General features: G+C 39.8%; 1 long non-coding RNA gene and 1 pseudogene across 1 annotated transcript; one reads left to right on the top strand and one right to left on the bottom strand.

Moving 5' to 3' along the window:
- The first annotated feature begins 2515 nt into the window (after positions 1-2515).
- LOC141580767 (uncharacterized) lies at positions 2516-13520 on the top strand. Its single transcript, XR_012513082.1, has 3 exons — positions 2516-2607; positions 9688-9924; positions 11772-13520. It is a non-coding gene; the product is annotated as an uncharacterized LOC141580767 (long non-coding RNA).
- Positions 13521-14284: 764 nt separating this feature from the next.
- Positions 14285-18342, bottom strand: LOC101036250 (adenosine receptor A2b pseudogene; annotated as a pseudogene).
- Between the last annotated feature and the right edge of the window lie 1015 nt (positions 18343-19357).

The raw sequence follows: 19357 nt of genomic DNA, 5'->3' as shown, positions 1-19357 counted from the left end.
GACAGTTGGAGGGCCACCACATACTGTGCTCCTCTCACTGACCACCAATGAAAGAGGTGCCCCTTCCTGAAGTGCGGTTGGGGGGCCGGATAAATGGCCTCAGGGGGCCGCATGCGGCCCACAGGCCGTAGTTTGGGGACGCCTGGTCTAAGGGCATGGGGCAGACACATGACTGTAGCAGCTGCTGGTCTAAGGAGATTGCAAATCTTTCTGTGGAATCAAAACAGATTGATATGCAATAGTTGATGGGAGGTAGTAATTTTTTCCACTTTTTAAAAATTATTTTATTTAGACTCATGTATAGAATGCTCTATGTCAATCTATATAAAAACAGTTTTAAATAAAATATAGGTCTCCTTTAACTGATTGATAAAATAAAGTATCCATTAAAGAGATAAAACCAGCCCTTTAATGTGTTCCATATAAATATGTTACCTTAGTCCATTTGTGCTGCTATAACATGGTACCGAGACTGGGTAATTTATGAAGAACAGAAATTTATTTCTCACAGTTTTGAAGGCTGGGAAGTCCAAGACCGAGGCACTGGCATTTGGTGAGGATCAGTCTCCACTTCCAAGATGGCACTTTATTGCTGCATCCTCTGGAAGCGAAGAATGCTGTGCCCTCAGATGGTGGAAGACACAGAGGGCCAAGAGAGTGTACCCTTCAAACTTGAGCCTTTTTATAGGGGTATTAATCTCATATATAAGGATAGAGTGCTTTTTTTAAAAAATTTTTTTGGAGACAGAGTCTCCCTCTGTCACCCATGCTGGAGTACAATGGCAAGATCTCAGCTCACTGCAGCCTCAACCTCCCAGGATCAAGTGATCCTCCCACCTTCACTTCCCGAGTAGTGGGACTACAGGCACACACCACCACACCTGGTTTTTTGGTTTTTGTGGGTTTTTTTTTTTTTTTTTTTTTTTTTTGTATTTTCTTGTAGAGAAAGGATTTTGCCGTGTTGCCCAAGCTGATCTCAAGCTCCTGGGCTCAAGGATTCCCCCACCTCAGCCTCCTAAAGTGCTGGGATTACAGGTGTGAGCCACCATGCCCAGCCAGGATGGAGTACTTATGACTTAATCACCTGCCAAAGGCCACATCCCTTAATATGGTTGCATTGGGGATAACGTTTCAACATGAATTTTGGAGAGGATGCCATAATTTAAACCATAGCATATATAATTAAGTATTGAAATTCAGTAATTCCATGTTACTGGCATGTCAGTGACCATTTAAAAATACATTAGTGGTTTAATCACAGTGAAAGTTTTCTGATTTTCAGCTTTTTCAGTTTTATGTACAGAGCTAAGTGATTGAACTTTTTCTTTAAAAATTCAATAAAGGTCAGCTGATAATAATGTGTATGAAGTACATTCCCATAATATAACTTGGTAAAAAAAAATTGAGTATCTGAGGGGGGCTTGCTTTAAACCCAACTCTATAATGATTATAAGCTAGATTAAATTTTACTGTCATCTAATAGTTACCCGGTTTTTTACTTCAATGTGAGAAGCCTTTTCATTTTCAATGATTATTTTATAGCTAATAACTGTCAAGAAGCACACAGTAACTGACATGTCATCCAAAGGGCTGGTCAAAATCTATCTCAATAGAATTATATTTCTAGTGTTTTTCTTTTCTTTTCTTTTCTTTTTTTTTTTTTTTGAGACGGAGTTTCGCTCTTGTTACCCAGGCTGGAGTGCAATGGCGCGATCTCGGCTCACCGCAACCTCCGCCTCCTGGGTTCAGGCAATTCTCCTGCCTCAGCCTCCAGAGTAGCTGGGATTACAGGCACGTGCCACCATGCCCAGCTAATTTTTTGCACCTTTAGTAGAGACGGGGTTTCACAATGTTGACCAGGATGGTCTCGATCTCTTGACCTCGTGATCCACCCGCCTCGGCCTCCCAAAGTGCTGGGATTACAGGCTTGAGCCACCGCGCCCGGCCTCTAGTGTTTTTCCATGTGTTTTTATTACTTAGAAACCTTCCCAGATTTTCTTCTTTGATATTCCAAAAGGATTTAGCTACCTCCTTACTTTTCTATTTCTGTAAGGAAAGTAAGGGATGCTGGGAGGAGAAAGGGAGGAAAGGCAAACTGTTACCTGTAGTGTTTGAGGGTTCAACGATTCCTAAAACATATCCATGGACCTCCTCCCACTCCCAGTAAAGACAAAAATCCATGACCCAGACCTTCTTTTAGAAGGATTAGTAACAGATCCTTTAATGTCCCATTTGATTCCATTAGGTTATGAAGTCGTCCTGAATAAAGAGAGGATTCACTTACTTCTTAGAGGAACTGCTCACTTGATATGTTCTGGATTTGTGTCCTCACCCAAATATGATGTCAAATTGTAATTTCTAGTGTTGGAGGAGGGACCCAGTGGGAGGTGACTGGAGCATGGGGGTGGATTTAGCTTTTGCTGTTCTTGTGGTAGTGAGTTATCATGAGATCCCATTGGTTAAAAGTGTGTAGCACCTCCCCCTTCCCTCCCTTCCTCCTGCTCCAGCCATGTGAGACGTACCTGCTGCTTCACCTTCACCTTCTGCCGTGATTGGAAATTTCCTGAGGTCTCCCCAGAGGCAGAATCCTGTACAGCCTGCAGAACTGTGAGCCAATTAAATCTATTTTCTTTGTAAATTACTCAGTCTCAGGTATGTCTTTATTGCTTGCAAGAACAGACTAATACGTCAGCAGATAATCTAAGGTAGATCTCCTTTACATCAGACAGATAAATTAAGTTGCTTTTCTCCCTTCTCATTCCTTTCATCATTTAAGTAAATTCTTAAATTCTAATGTGTTTTTCAGTAACTAGAAAAGAGGGCAATTTCTCTCCTTTTCAACTTATCTAAACAGAAACTCTGAATACATTACCCAAATCTTCAACAATATTGATTTTGTTTTATATAAACACACATACACATATCCATATTTATGTAAAATTTTGTATGCAAAGTATGCCTTTATTAATATTTGTTTAATATTTCTGCTTTAAAGTTAAAGAGACAATAAGATCCCTGCTATCAGAAACAAGTCTTATCAAGTTACTTGTATAATATAGCAGGGCAATGTAGAATTTGGTTTTGCCATTTTAACCCTACTGTTTTTGACCCTGATGGTATTTTAGTGCAAAAGCACTTTTTAATACAAATATGTGTAAATCAGAAGCTAACATTAGTGAATCTTAGAACTCTATATTCAGCTAAAGTATCATTCAAGAATAAAAGTGAAATGAAAAGTTTATTTTCATACAGAAATCAAAAGAATTTGCCATTATTAGGCCCTAGTTGTGAAAGAACTACTAAAGGAGGAATTTTAGGGACAAGGAAATCTTGGAGGAAGAATGAATATAAGGAGGAATGATAAGAAAAGAGAGTGATTAACACATGGATAAGTTCAAACAGACATGGACCTTTAGAACAAGAATAATGACTAAGTTTTATGGTTAAAAAAAGGAAGCTGAAGTACTAGACAACAATTACATGTAAGTTGTTGGGGACATTCACAGAAAATTTATATATTAACTAATAAATAATTGAGATTTGCATGATGGCAAGCTGTTTCATCCAAGAACACGTCTGTCACATTACATTTTCAAAAGAGACTGTAAGATGACACTCCTCTCATCAAGAAATGGGGTCTATGTCCTTGCTTCTTTAGCCTGAGCCATCTTGTCTCTGAGTTGTAAACCAGTAGAATGTAGCTGAAGTGACACTGTGTGAATTCTAAGGCTAGGTTACAAAAAGTGATGTAATTTTTTCCTGTTCACTGGGACACCCACTTCTGCACCCTCGAGCCACCATGTAAGCTGTCCAACTACCCTGAGGCCTCTATGCTGTGAGGAAGCCACAAGGGCAGGGTATGTGTAGGGAATCTGGGTATCGGCCCCAGCTGAAATCCTAGCCAACAGCAAGCACCAGCTGTCAGGCATGAAAGTGAAGATGCCTCCAGATGATTCCAGCCTCCTCGAGTCATTGGGCCACTTGAGGTTGTTGAATCACCACAAGTCATTTGAGTTTTCCCACCTAAGGCCTCAGACATCATGGAGCAGAGATGAGCCATTCCTATTGTGTTCTGTCTAACCTCTCACCCACAGAATTTGTCAGCAAAATGAAATGGCTGTTTTAAGCCCCTAAATTTAGGATGATTTTATTTGTTATCCTAACAGTAACTAGAGCAAACAGGGAATGCCTTTTTCATGTTCCGTTTTTTTTTTTTTATTGCTTTTCTTATTAATGTTTAAAGTTTTTCTCATATAGATCTCATGCATTTCGAGTTAGTTGCATTCTAAGAGATTTTATCCATTTTATGACTGTAAGTGAAATATTTTCTCCTATTGTTTGTAAGTGGGTGCTGTTTACATATAGAGATTATGAATTCATTCATTTGTTCCCAGACAATTTTCTTAATTTTTCAATTTGTTTTAGTGGTTTTTTTGGTTGATTCTCTTGGGACTTCCAGGCATACAATCAATCATATCATCTGAAAATGATGATTTTATCTCTTTTCCCTGATTTTTTATATCTCTATTTTATTTTTCTTTTATATTTGCCTTGGATAATTTAAGTTTTACACATGCTGAGTTTGCATAAATATATATTTTTAGATAAAGTTAGTGAATTTTTATTATTAAGCTTCCTGGGGAATGATCAGCTGGGGATGCCTAGGCAATTGGATACACAGGCTCGATGCTCAGGAGAGTAATATAGGATCTGAGAATTTGAAATCTGAGAATCTTCAATGTAGGGCAATCACTGAAGTCATGAGAACAGATGAAAGGGCTCCAGGAGGAACAATGTATAGCAAGAGAAGAGAAAAGGGTCTAGGGCAGAACCCTCAGAAATCAACATGTAAGAGACTGACTGAACAAGTAATCCTGGAGCAGAGAAGCTGAAAAAACAAGAGTGTTTTGAAATAGAAGGAAAGAAAGATGGCATTTCAAAAAGGGGGAAAAGCCTGTAAGCTCTTGAGAAAGCAGAGGCGTGTTCTTTGGATTGGGCAATTTGAGAGCTGTTGGTGACCTTGAAACAGCAGTGTGACTGAAGTGGTGGAGGACGAAAATTCGTTTGTAGTGAGTTGAGAAATTAATGGCATGTAAGAAAGAAAGAATTGGGGCCGGTCACAGTGGCTCATGCCTTTAATCCCAGCACTTCAGGAGGTTGAGGCAGGTGGATCAGGAGGTCAGGAGTTTGAGACCAGTCTGACCAACATGGTGAAACCCTGCCTCTACTAAAAATACAAAAATTAGCTGGGCGTGGTGGTGCACACCTGTAACCCCAGCTACTCAGGAGGCTGAGGCAGGAGAATTGCTTGAACCCACGAGGTGGAGGTTGCAGTGAGCCGAGATTATGCCACTGCACTCCAGCCTGGTGACAGAGCGAGACTCCATATCAATAAATAAATAAATGAGAAAGAAAGAAAGAAAGAAAGAAAGAAAGAAAGAAAGAATCATTTTTAACAAACTTTGAGGAAGTCTATCTTAATTATTAGAATTAATAATGGGACTTAGCAGTTATGAAGGCAAATCAATTTCAAAAAAAAAAAATCAACTATGTTTTTATATACCGACAATAAAGAGGTGGAAGATGAAATAGGAAATAGATTTTTTTCCTATTTATATTCCCTTTATATTCCCTTTATGTATTTCCTTTATATTCCCTTCATAATAACATTTAAAAATATCCACTATGTAGGAATAAAACGTTATTAGAAAACATTAAAGAAGACTTACATAAGTGAAGAGATATATACTATGTTTATAATTTGGAAAACTAAATCCCATATGAATTCATAGACAAATGCAATCACAATTAAAATCTTAACTTCTTTTCTTTGTGGAACTTGATGGTCTGATTATAAAATTTATGTAAGGTTGCAAAGGGCCAAGACAAGACACATTTTTCAAAGGTGAAATAATTAAGGCAACATAGTATTGACAGGATAACAAAGTAGACAAATAGGAAAGCACAGGTCCATGCATGTACAGACACTTAACATATGAAATAGATGGCACTGCAGAGCAATAGGGAAAGGATACTGTTTTCAAAAAATGAAATTCGAACAATGGAATATCCATATGGAGAAAAAGAAAATTGTACTCCTATTTTGTGTTATGTATAAAAATTATTTGCAGGTAGATTAAATAACTACATGTGAGAGGCAAAATACAAAGCTACTGAAAATAATATAGAAAAAATGTTATGATCGCAGAGTAGGGAAGAATTTAATGAGTCAGAAAAAGTCCTACTTATGAAGGAAAATAGTGATAAAATTGATTTTGTTAAACTAAAGAACTTCAGTTCAGCAAGGAATGAAATGAAAAGATAAACTACAGAATGAGAAACGCTTTGTAACAGATATAGCTAACAAAGATTTAAAATCTAGAATACAAAAAGAATTTGTTCAGATCAAAAAAAAAAAAAAAACCACTCTGTAAAACACAGAAAAAAGATTTCAACAGATACCACATAAAAAAGAAATCCAAATGGCTAATAAAATCAATTGTTATTGTTGTCAGGGAAATGAAAATTAAAATCATGATGACTCACTGTCCACCAGAACTGGCAAAAATACAAAAGGTTGAGAATAACAAGATGGTTACTTTGGTGAGGATAGAGAGTAACAGAAACGCTGTGTACTATGGGTGCAGTGTAAATTGAAGCTACCATTTTGGAAAATTGTCTGGCATTCTCTCATTAAATTAAATATACATGTTTTTTATGATGTTGTAATTCTAATCCTACGTATATACCATAGAAGAAAATGTGTATATATATGCATATATCAAAATGTTCCTAGAAGCATTGTTTATGATAGCCCAAATCAGGAAACACATATATTCATCAACACTAGAATGGATACTAAATCATAGTAAATTCATGTATTAGAATGCTATACAGCAACAAAGATGAATGAATTGTTACATACAACAATATGGATGAAGTTTCTGTAAATAACATGGAACAAAGGAAGCAAGACACAGGGAAGTACACACTATGACTCCACTTATGTCAAATTCAAAGGCAGGCAATTATACTGTTTAGGATTGCATGCTTGGAAAGTGTATTGGCATACTTAAGCTGAATAATTAAGGACTGTTTAATAAAAGGCATGGGCAAAGTTTAGGAAAAGCTATAAGGAATGGTTCATGACCTCAGGCTCATAACAGCCCAGAGCTATAACCATCTCTAGGCCTGAATAGTTGCATGGAAAGGTAAGTCTCATAAGAAATGTGGTCTTTTGTGGTCTTTTGGTCTTTTGGGTTCACACCTGTAATTCCAGCACTTCGGGAGGCTGCGGCAGGCGGATCACCTGAGGCCAGGAGTTCAAGACCAGCCTGGCCAACATGGTGAAACCCCACCTCTACTAAAAATATAAAAAATTAGCTGGGCATGGTGGTCTGCACCAGTAGTCCCAGCTATTCAGGAGACTGAGGCAGGAGAATCAGTTGAACCTGGGAGGCAGAGGCTGCAGTGAGCTGCGATCACACCACTGCACTCCAGCCTGGGTGACAGAGCGAAACTCCAACTCAAAAAAACAACATAAATGTGGCCTTTGGTTGGTGTGATGGTTACTTTTATGTGTCACCTTGGCTGGTGATATGGTTTGGCTGTGTCCCCACCCAAATCTCATCTTGAATTGTAGCTCCCATAATTCCCATGTGTTACAGGAGGGACCTGGTGGAAGGTTATTGACTCATGGGGGCAAGTTTTTCAGGCTGCTCTCATGGTAGTAAATGAGTCTCATATCTGATGGTTTTACAAAGGGCAATTCCCCTGCATACATTCTCTTGCCTGCCACCATGTAAGACATGCCTCTGCTCCTCCTTCACCTTCTGCCATGATTGTGAAGCCTCCCCAGCCAGATGAAATTGTGAGTCAATTAAACCTTTTTTTCTGTATAAATTTCACAGTTTCAGGTGTGTCTTTATTAGCAGCCTAAGAACAAACTAATACAATAAATTGGTACTGGTAGAGTGTGGTGCTGCTGTAAAGATACACAAAAATATGGAAGCAACTTTGGAACTGAGTAACAGGTGGAGGTTGAAACAGTTTAGAGGGCTCAGAAGACAACAGGAAGATGTAGGGAAGTTTGAAACTTCCTAAAGGCTTGTTGAATGCCTTTGACCAAAATGCTGATAGTGATATAGACAATTAAGTCCATGCTGAGGAGGTCTCAGATGGAGATGAGGAACTTTTTGGGAACTGGAGTAAAGGTAACTCTTGCTATGCAAAAAGACTGGCATCATTTTGCCCCTGCTCTAGAGATCTGTGAAACTTTGAACTTGAAAGAGATGATTTAGGGTATCTGCCAAAAGAAATTTCTAAGCAGCAAAGTGTTCAAGAGGAAGCAAAAGCATAAAACAGCTTGCACAGTGCACCTGGAAAAGCCACAGATACTCAACGCCAGCCCATGAAAGCAGCCAGGAATAGGGTTATACCCTGCAAACCCACAGGGGCAGAGCTGCCTAAAGCCATAGGAGCCTACCTGTTGTATCAGCGTGACCTTGATGCGAGACATGGAGTCAAAAGAGATGATTTTAGAGTTTTAAGATTTGACTGCCCCGCTGGATTTAGGACTTGCATGGGGCCTGCAGCCGCTTCATTTTGGCCAATTTTTCCCATTTGGAACAGTATGTTTACCCAATGTCTATACCCCCATTGTATCTAGAAAGTAACTAACTTGCTTTTGATTTTACAGGCTCATAGGCAGAAGGGACTTGCCTTATCTCAGATGAGATTTTGGACTGGTAGACGTTTGAGTTAATGCTGAAATGAGTTAAGACTTTGGGAGACTGTTGGGAAGGCATGACTGGCTTTGAAATGTGAGGACATGAGATTTGGGAGGTGCCAGGGGTAGAATGATATGATTTGGCTGTGTCCCTGCCAAAACCTCATCTTGAATTATAGCTCCCATAATCTTCACATGTCATGAGAGGGACCCAGTGGGAGGTAACTGAATCACAGGGGTGAGTTTTTCCCATGCTGTTCTCATGATAGTGAATGAGTCTCATGAGATCTGATGGTTTTATAAAGGGCAGCTCTCCTGCACACATTCTCTTGCGTGCTACCATGTAAGACATGCCTTTGCTCCTCCATCACCTTCTGCCGTGATTGTGAGTCCATTAAACCTCTTTCCTTTATAAATTACACAGTCTCAGGTATGTCTTTATTAGCAGCATGAGAATAGACTAATATGGCTGGATCATGGTGTCCATATATTTGGTTGTTTCTGTGAAGGTATTTTTTTGGATGAGATTAACATTTAAATTGGTGGACTTTGAATAAAGCAGATTACCCTCCATAATGTGGTTGTGACTCATCAAATCAGTCAGAGGCCTTAATAGAATAAAGATTATTCTCCCTCAACCAAGAAGGATTTCAGCCAGCAGACTGCCTTTGAACTCAAATTGCAACTTTTCCCTATGTCTCCAGCCTGCCAGCCTACCCTGCAAATTGTGGATTTATCTGAGTCTCCACAATTGCATGAGTCAATTTCTTAAAATAAATATCTCTCTCTCTTTCTCTTTCTCTCTCTCTCTCTCTCTCTACATATATGTGTGTGTGTGTGTGTGTGTGTGTGTGTGTGTGTGTGTGTATGCTGTGTGTGTATACACATACGTATCTATTTACACACACACGCTACACACACATATACATACGCACATCATGTTGGTTCTATTACTCCAGCGAACTCAACTACTACAGTGGGTGACAAAGGAGATTCTGCAGGAGAGGAGCCAGGGGAAGAAAATATCCTATCTCATTCTGCTCCTTCTGATCTCTGCATTGACCAAACCTAACTGGAAGCCAGGGGCCAAAGGAACCCGTCAACATACAAGCTAGCTTTCCACTTGATGGAGCAGCATGGAGAAGAGGAAGAGTCGGCCAGAAGGGACAAAGAAAGAGTTACACCATAAAGAAAAGGTGAAGAATCATTATAACAAAACTCAGGATGATGGTTATCTCTAGAAGGGTGAGAAGATCAATTTAGAAGGGACATATAGGATAGGGTTATTTCCTTGATCTAAATGATAGTTAAGCAGATATTAGTTTTATAGTTATTTATTAAACTATACATTTATGTTTTATGCCTTTTGTATATTTTGTAATTTAAAAGTTTAAGGAAGAAAACAATGCTGAACAATTAAGAACTGGTAAAATATTTGAATTCTAAGTGGCAAATAATTTTCCAGGTGAGCAATTTTGTAGCATTTAAAAGCAGTTTGCTTTAAACACTGGAAAACATGTTATAGACCATAATACAATTCTTAGCAAGTGATGCTGTCCTTCTTTTTCTCTTCTTAAAAAAAAAGTTTTGGCCAGGCCCGGTGGCTCACGCCTGTAATCCCAGCACTTTGGGAGGCCGAGGCTGGTGGATCACAAGGTCAAAAGATTGAGACCATCCTGGCCAACATGGTGAAACCCTGTCTCTACTTAAAAATACAAAAGTTAGCTGGTGCGGTGGTGCATGCCTGTAGTCCCAGCTACTTGGGAGGCTGAGGCAGGAGAATCACTTGAATCTGGGAGGTGGAGATTACAGTGAGCCAATATTGAGCCACTGCACTCCAGCCTGGCACCTGGTGACAGAGCAAGACTGTCTCAAAAAAAAAAAAAAAAAAAAAAAGTTGCTTCTAGCCGTATGGGGAAGAAAGAATGACAGCCAGAGACTTGCATGTGTTTAAATGCTAACAGCGAAGAGCAGTAGAGAGGTAAAAGTTGATGACACGAGAGAAGAGAAAGGAAATGGATGCAGTGCAGTCCCTCCAAGTTGAAGGGCTACACACACCACTATCAGAGGGACTGGCCTGAAAGGAGATAAGCATCCTTATTGCATTGTGACTGGAGGAAAAGAAAAGAATGGATGTGGCTACGTGCAAATGTGTTAGCTTAGTTGTGGGAAGCTGAGGGACGTTTCCCAGCTGATGCCTCTGTTTTTTCTGTGACAGAAAACACGAGACTGAGGGAAGAGATATCAAAGTTAGAGACAGAGATAAGTGAGAAGGCTTGAAACACTCTGGAGGGCCAGGCAATACCAAATGCCCAATTGAAGTTGGAGGCCATGAATTTATAGTGCCAACAATATGCATTATTTTGCGATTTTCTACAGCAATATTTTACAACACACATATGGGTATTGAAAAATCACACACTAGGGTTGTTCCAGGGTTGGGGTTTTGGACTGAAAAACAATAGAACAAGGGCTATGAGAATAGAGACAAGAGCTACAACATGAAACCTCAGTTAGATAGGGAAGAAAACGAAGACAGAAGAGGGTTACCAGAGAGGGAGAAAGCAGGAGGATCAAGAGTTAGGAGGTCCCAGAAGAGCACAAGCAGGGAGCAACCAGATGATGGAAACAGAGTAGAAGGCTGCTTGTCCAGGTTGTTGGATATTTGAATGCAGTGTTTCGATGTGGAGCTACTGCAGGCAGTAATATTATTCAGAGTCTGCCCATGATAAGGAAGCATGAAGTGGAGTGGAAGTGAAGGTCATCATGGAAAAAGAGGCTGAGATCTTGAAAAGGAGTTCATGAGGACATTGAGATCATGAAGGACCATGGACATATCTGGGGTTGAGAGAAAGAGGCTAGATACTGGCGTTTAATGAACAATGTGTGTGTTGAGAAGCATTAAGTTAGGTGTTTGGGAGTTGGCTAAATGACAGCAACAGGAGAGAGAGATGGGAGTATAGTAAATGTCTTTCTTGAATCTCAGAAGAACGTGCTTCAGGAGGATGAAAGAGTAACTGTCTGGTTCTCCCTCTCTACCCAGATTGGCATTCCAGAAGGTGAACTAGAAAGATTTGGCAGGAAGCAAAGCATGGGTAAACCTGGATGGCCAAGGTAAGTTACAGCTGGGCCCTTAACAAGGCTATCAGGGAATGGGGCAAGTTAGGTTAAACTGGCTATAAAATTTTCAAGAATTCATTTTAGTAATACCCTGATACTGGGTAATGAGCAGTATTGGTCTAGCTCTGGAGATTTCAACTTTTCACATCACTACTTGTTAAGAAAATCTAATAGTAAAAAGCATATGTGCATTACATGCAATTATTTCCATGCCTGTTCAGAGAGTTGTAAGATTTCTTTGAAGAACCATATTCAGAGACTGGCTTTGTGACTGTGGCTCTTGGATGATCTTTGTAGTTAATGCAGCTAGATCAACAGTCTTTCCTAAATGGTTGAATCTGCCAATCAGAAGATAAAATTTTAGAAAATTGGTCAAGGCGTAAATTGGCTTGATGCAGTTTGCTCTGGAAATGATGTCTCTCCGTGATAACTCAGTGTCAGTACAGTTCTAATAAAAGTGTTTTTAGATGCAAAACATCCTTGGGATCAAAATGACCTGTACTCTTGGTGTTTAATAAATGTTTATTGAACTGAAAAGATGATAATGGACTTCCCATGAAGACTTTCCTATAAGGGAAGACAGTGTTTGCTACCTATTGTAAGTTTCTACCCCATTAATAGTCAAGAGTCCCATTACAAATGAGAAAAATAGTATTCTAACTTACACACTGGCCTCTTATGCATTGAGTTGGCACAAACCTAGTCCCCTGAGTGTGATCAACCTTGGGCACCTTGACAAAATAAAGTTTCTGGGCTTGCAAAACTGAAGAATGAGATAATGTGACTTAACAGGCAATGTCATCCTGAGGCCAGCCTAAGCAGCCCAGATGGCCTCTCCCCATGACATTTCTAGCTGGATTGTTTTGAATAGCGACTCTATTTAGATCAATTTCACTTCCTGCAATAAAAATCTTTGAGATCATGATGGGGATCATTAGCAAAACATTGTTGTAATCATAGTTAATGCAAAAGGAATGAAGAATTTATATTAGATCATAGTGAGTTAATAAAATACATTGGCTGAAAATATTTCCTAATTCTAGAGTCTAGCATGGAGAGTTACTAATAGTGTACAATTTGTGGATGTTTGTGGGTAGTGGCCTAGTAACAGACTGTTCCATTTCAAGACTACAGCTATTGAGTACTAAAATGCTTGTGCTGAAACAACAAAGCAAAGTAAACTCTGCTCTTTTTTTGTCTGCTTTGTTTTGTTTTTATTACATCATACTTCACTGCTTCTTATGTTACACCAGGGCTATACATTTCTGAGTGTCTCATTCTTTATATTCATTGATTGACTCATAAACTTTTCCCATGATTTGGAAGAGTTAGACATAATAATCAGTAAAAACAGAGTTTTGCCAATAGGAAAACATTCTAGGAACAATGACTGATTATTCTTTTTTTGTGTGTGCACCTACAAAGAGTTTTGAACTAACTTGTTCAACAAAATGTCATTTGTTACCATATTTTACTGAAGAAAAGGATTTTCTGGCTCCGAAGAATTTAATAGGTTCTTCTTATGATTTGTCAATTTCTATAGTAGTAAACCAAAGTATTTAAAAGTCACAGTATAAACATGGCACATTCTTCAATTTTACCCAGTGGTAATTAATCCTTAATTTTATATTAAATCAATGAGGATATACCATAACACATAGGCAAAAACCTCAAGAAGACTCTGAAGAAATCAGGGCTTGCACAGCACTACTTAAGTTGCAGCCTGAATGGGAGTTTAGGGATGGGAATATTGGAGGCTTTGTTCAGGTATCTCTAATTTAGTGGAGAAGTTTAAAAAGTTCTGCTTGCCACTGAGATTAGTCTAGAAGCACCTATGCTTGGCTGTCCATAATTATCACTGAGAAAGGTCTAAATGTCTTTTAATGTAGATGGAGACTGCCCTTGTCTTACCCAGGTCCTAGAACTGGAGGGAGCTGGTAACACGAGAACATGTTGAAGATGAACACTGAACAAGCTCCCTCATTAGCAAAAACAGAATGGGCCTTGTCGGCATTGTGACAGTTACTGACTGGGAAGGGGGTTTGGATCTGGCTAAACAGATCTTAGCCAGGGGAAAGAAACTAGTAGTATAGCTGGAGAGATGGTACGATTACACAAATCCATACGTTTCAATTTGAAGATAGAAGAGGAAAGAATATCAATCGGAGATATTACTGAAGTCTTAGCTTAATATTTTAAATATTTAAAGAGCTCTAAAGAGGAATATCTGATTCTACTGAGAGACAGCATTAAAAAAAAAAGGAACATGAAGATCAGAATAAGTAAGAATGTGTACAAGGGAATCTCAGGCGAGGATGTCAAGCAGAAAAAAAAAAAAAAGTAAAAAAAAGTCCTTAAGCCAAAAATTGTTAAATGTTTCAGCTACATGATCTATTAGAATGCCAAAAGGACTATTCATGAGGGGTAGAAGCTGCCAACCTAATATATAATGGCATTAGCAGGGCTTTTCTCAAAAAAACAAACAAACAAAAAACTCTCAGAAAATTTCAATTAATATTACCTGTAAAATCAAGTTTTTAACTGCAGACAGGATTTATAGAGTGAGAAGTGAAAAGTTATAAACAAGTTGAGAAAAAGAAGAACGAAATGTATTGTGTGAGGGCAGATGAGGTCAAGGGAGGTGATTTGTGATAGCTTTTGAATAAAAAAGGAGAACAAGTCAAAGCATATTTGTAAAATGTGTCAGTTGGGATAGTACCCAACAGATGGCCACAGCAGAAATGCATGTAAACAATGCAGGAAGCAAAGGAAGTGCAGGAAATGAGGAAGGCTTTTACTACAGTTAAAACACGACCTGGATTGTAACAATACTGAACAAAATCTATTTTTTAACATAATAAGAGTTCCTTGAAAATAAGATATACCAGCAGAGTGTTATACCGCTTAACTCTAACATATATTTCTGTATGACTACAAACAGAAAACTTCAAAAAAAAAATTACGCATAACTACATGATACACAATCGATGATGCTTGATAATAACACTTGTATTTATTTATACACATTCCTGGGGGTGGTATTTTATAATTTCTTTTCTAAGTTGTATTTTTATTTAACCTCATATACACACAGAGTTAAATAATTTTGCTTAGTAAAATTTTCACCCTTTGGATTCTAAGAACTTAATCAAACTTGAACTTTGGAGCAAAGCAAAGTTCCCTACCTAGCTCTATAAGGCAGAATTTGGTAGAGGAGGGATCCCATTTCACCAGCTTTTTTCCCTAGGGTAGTTTTCTAAATATGGAAAAGAATGGAGGTTAAAATTTGACTTAACTTATGAGACTATCATTTCCTTAAATTAATACAGCAGTTTCTTGATTGAATAATTATACTTTTTTTTTTGAGATGGAAGTCTCTGTCACCTGCTGGAGTACACAGGGTGATCTCGGCTCAGTGCAACCTCTGCTTCTCAGGTTCAAGCGATTCTCCTGCCTCAGCCTCCTGAGTAGCTGGGACTGGGACTACAGGCACACACCACTACGCCCAGCTGATTTTTGTATTTTTTAGTAGAGATGTGTTTTCACCACATTGGACAGGCTTGTCTCGAACTCGTGACCTCGTAATCCAACCGCCTTGGCCTCCCAAAGTGCTGGGATTACAGGCGTGAGCAACCATTCCTGGCCAAAAAATTATATTTTAATTTTTGAAGTCACCTTCCTAGGAGCAAGTATACATTTGTAGTACAACCAACTTTTATTTTTCCATTGCTTCTAAGTTAAAAAATATTTGCATTATAATAGCTCACAGTGTTTCACAGTAAAATAATTTCAGTAATTTTCCACCATAAACAAGGCAGACTTTTAAAAACAAAACTGTCTGTTAGAATCCGTTCAAGCTGTCAGCATCATCCACACAGTAAAAGCAGCTGAATAGATCATAAATATATTTGTCAACCCTTGGAGCCTACTAGTGACACATACATATTAGCTAGACATGTGGTAGCGCCAGGGAAGTACTCAGGAGAGGCAGTCCATTTCCTTGTGAGGTGTAGCTATCTTTCACAGTAAGACTCCTCCAGCCATGTCCTCTGTTTATTGTGGATTTGTATCTTCTCCTTGAAGAGGCCAGAGCCTAGATCACAGGCCCACACCGAGAGCAGGCTGTGCCCATCTGACCATTCCCACTCTTGACATCTATTTGGCAGAGAAGATACCTGGAGATAATTTTGTGAAAAGTATAGCGGAAGTCTCGGTTCCCGTAAGCACAGACAATAGGATTGACAACCGAATTGGCATGTGACAGAAGAATGGCCATATTCATTGCCCACTTGGGCTTATTTTTACCCTGAGCTGGCTGGAAAAGAGTGAGACAGTTAACGGCATGCACTGGTAGCCAGCACAGGGCAAAAATCCCCACAATCATGGCTAGGGATTTGGCCGCGTGGGTCTCCCACTGGAGGGTAGTCCTCGAGTGGTCCATCAGCTCAGTGCGCTGAAGCTGCCTGCAGGCCACCATGAAGATCTTGATGTAGATCACCAGCATTATAAGGGGAGGGAGCAGAACACACCCAAAGAAATTGAAATACATCATGTAGCTCATGGGGACCACATTCTCAAAGAGACACTTCACAAGGCAGCAGCTTTCATTCATGGTTCCATCCCAGGGCTCTGGGCAGTTGCTGGTGGCACTGTCTTTACTGTTCCACCCCAGGAATGGTGTCAATCCGATGCCAAAGGCAAGGACCCAGAGGACAGCAATGACCCCTCTTGCTCGGGTCCCAGTGACCAAACTTTTATACCTGAGCGGGACACAGACGGCCAGGTCCCTGTCGACTGCCACGGACAGGAGACTGAAGATGGAGCTCTGCTTGAGGAAGAGGCAGCCACAGGAGTCAGTGCAGAAGCCCAGGCTGACGGTGATAGCAAAGGGGATAGCGAAGAGCCCCACGGCCGAGGCCGCAGCCAGGGACACCAGGAAGTAGTTGGTGGGCGTCTGCAGCGAGCTCGCCGTGCCCACCGCGGCCAACACCAGCACATTGCCTGCCAGCGACAGAGCGGCGATGACCAGCTCCAGCGCCACGTGCAGCGCGTCCTGTGTTTCCAGCAGCACAGCCGGGCCTGCCGGACCCTAGGCGTCCCCTACCCGAGCCCGGCTGGGCGCGGGGCAGCTGCGTGAGCCCCGCCAGGCAAGGCTGCAGTGCCCGGGCCACGCCTCCGCCAGCCACTGGTATTTTATAATTTTTCAAAGTTGTTTTGTTTTTGTTTTTGTTTTTTTTGAGATGGAATCTTGCTCTGTTGCTCAGGCAGCGGTTCAGTGGTGCAATCTTGGTTCACTGATACCTCTGCCTCCCAGGTTCAAGGGATTCTCCTGCCTCAGCCTCCTGAGTAGCTGGGACAACAGGCTCCTGCCACCATGCCTGGCTAAATTTTGTATTTTTAGTAGAGGCTGGGTTTCACCATGTTGGCCAGGCTGGTCTTGAACTCCTGACCTCAGATGATCCTCCCCTCTTGGCTTCCCAAAGTGCTAGGATTACAGGTGTGAGCCACTGTGCCCGGCCTAGAATAGTACGATTGCTTTTCAAGAACTAAGTAACAGAGCAGGCATATTAGAGGCCAAATTACCAGATTTCTTTGGAGTTCAACCCTTTGAAAAATGCTAATAGAAACAGGCAGTTCTGATGCAAAGAAACATGTGTTGTGGTATTTTAAAGTAATATTTTAACTGCAAAACCAAACAGTTGTTTAGGAAACATCACTGAGCACAATGATGGAGGTGGGTGGATAACAGAAGTTCAAAGAAGCAAACATAGACATTTTCAGAAAGAGTTTAGGATAGTTGGATTTCACATGTACAGAACATTCTAGATCAGGGCTTCCCTGGGCCACACTGAAAGAAAATTGTCTTGGACCACACATAAAATACACTAACACTAATGATAGCTGGTTAACTTAAAAAAAAAAAAAAAAAAAAAAATCAGATAGCAAAAGAAAAGTCTCATAATGTTTTAAGAAAGTTAAAAAAATTGTGTTGGGCCACATTCAAAGCTGTCCTAGGCCACATGTGGCCCACAGACCGCAGGTTGGACAAGCTTGTTCTAGATTCTCACTTCAGCTTCTCCAAACACAGTTGAGATTACAGCCTTGCAATTTAAAATAAATCAACAATTTAGAAGACGACTGTAGGCTTCTTCTCTGGGAAGATTCACCCAGGGAATAAAATGAGTAAAGCCAAGTTTGTTGAACACTGACTGAAAGGTTATTGGCCCTGATGAACGACTTTGCTTAGGTCACTCTCATGAATTACGCGCAAACTCTTTAAAAAAAAAAAAAAGCTAATCTTCAATTTTATAATTTTTGGGTAAATTTGCAAACCTTCTCTCTCATTAGATTAGTTAAAACAATACAAATACATTTTTCACAGAGCTGATTTCTAGGTAAGTGGGTCTGGAGCTTCTCTGTGTTGCTTTTCGCTATTTCTCCTTTACTTCCTGTTTCGCAGCCTCCCTTACCACAGCAGCCAGCCCCAGAGCCATGTTCTGCATCCTGGCAGCCCCAGCTTCACTGCGCTGTCCTTCTACATTTCTCCTCCAGAGCACAGCTCAAGGCACCAGCCAGGAGCCTTCAAAGTTTCTGAACCGAGTACCCCATCAGAAAACAATGTGAGCACACTCCCAAGGGCCTTCTAAATTACATGCATATATTACTATGAATACAACAAAACACAAATAGACAATTTTTAATAGATGAGGTAAAGATCAAGTCAATCATAGTATAATGTATTAATAATGATACAAATAAATTTTCCTCTCAAAAGTTATTGTCAATAAAGCTTTACAGAGAGAAGGATAATTGAACATGTCTCATTTTAAAATCTTGGTTTATACTTCATGGCACACCAATACAGATATCTGGTTTTATGTTCAGTTTATTTTAAGGCTCTCTGAAAGAGCTTAAAAAGTTACGTGGAATTTAATGGAAGAACTGCTTCATGGTTCTCATTTTTTAGTCCCATTATGCAAAGATTTTGGTTGATATTTGATGAATACATTTCCCTCTTGTAAAATGTTACTCATCTGTTTCTGAACCTAATCAGAAATGTATTAAATTTTTTACATGTTTAACACATAGTTTAAAAATGGACTGAAATTATATTTGGAAAACGTTTAGGGAGTCAGAAATTTCTCTAAGATAGAAGAGTTTTTATAGGTTACATGCATTGTTTTCAATCACAAACATTACATAATGAAGGAGACAGTTTCAAACAGTGGGTAAGGGTACAGACCCTGGGGCCAGTTGTCTGAATTGGTATCCCAGCTCCTCTACTCACCACTTGGGTAGCTGGGATTACAGGGTCCAGCCAGCACCCTTGGCTAATTTTTTAATTTTTAGTAGAGACGGGGTTTCACCATGTTCACCAGGCTGGTTTCAAACTCCTGACCTCAGCTGATCCTCAAGTTTCTGGCCTCTTTTTTCAGGTGGGCAAGTTTCTTAATCTCTTTGTGCCCAATTTTCTCTCCAGTAAATTAGGATAGTAATAGAACCTACTCC

The sequence above is a fragment of the Saimiri boliviensis genome, chromosome 1 (assembly GCF_048565385.1).
Source record: "Saimiri boliviensis isolate mSaiBol1 chromosome 1, mSaiBol1.pri, whole genome shotgun sequence".
NCBI classification, from domain to species: Eukaryota; Metazoa; Chordata; class Mammalia; order Primates; family Cebidae; genus Saimiri; species Saimiri boliviensis.
The sequence above is the reverse complement of the archived record's forward strand: the minus strand, read 5'-3'. Positions and strand labels throughout refer to the sequence as shown.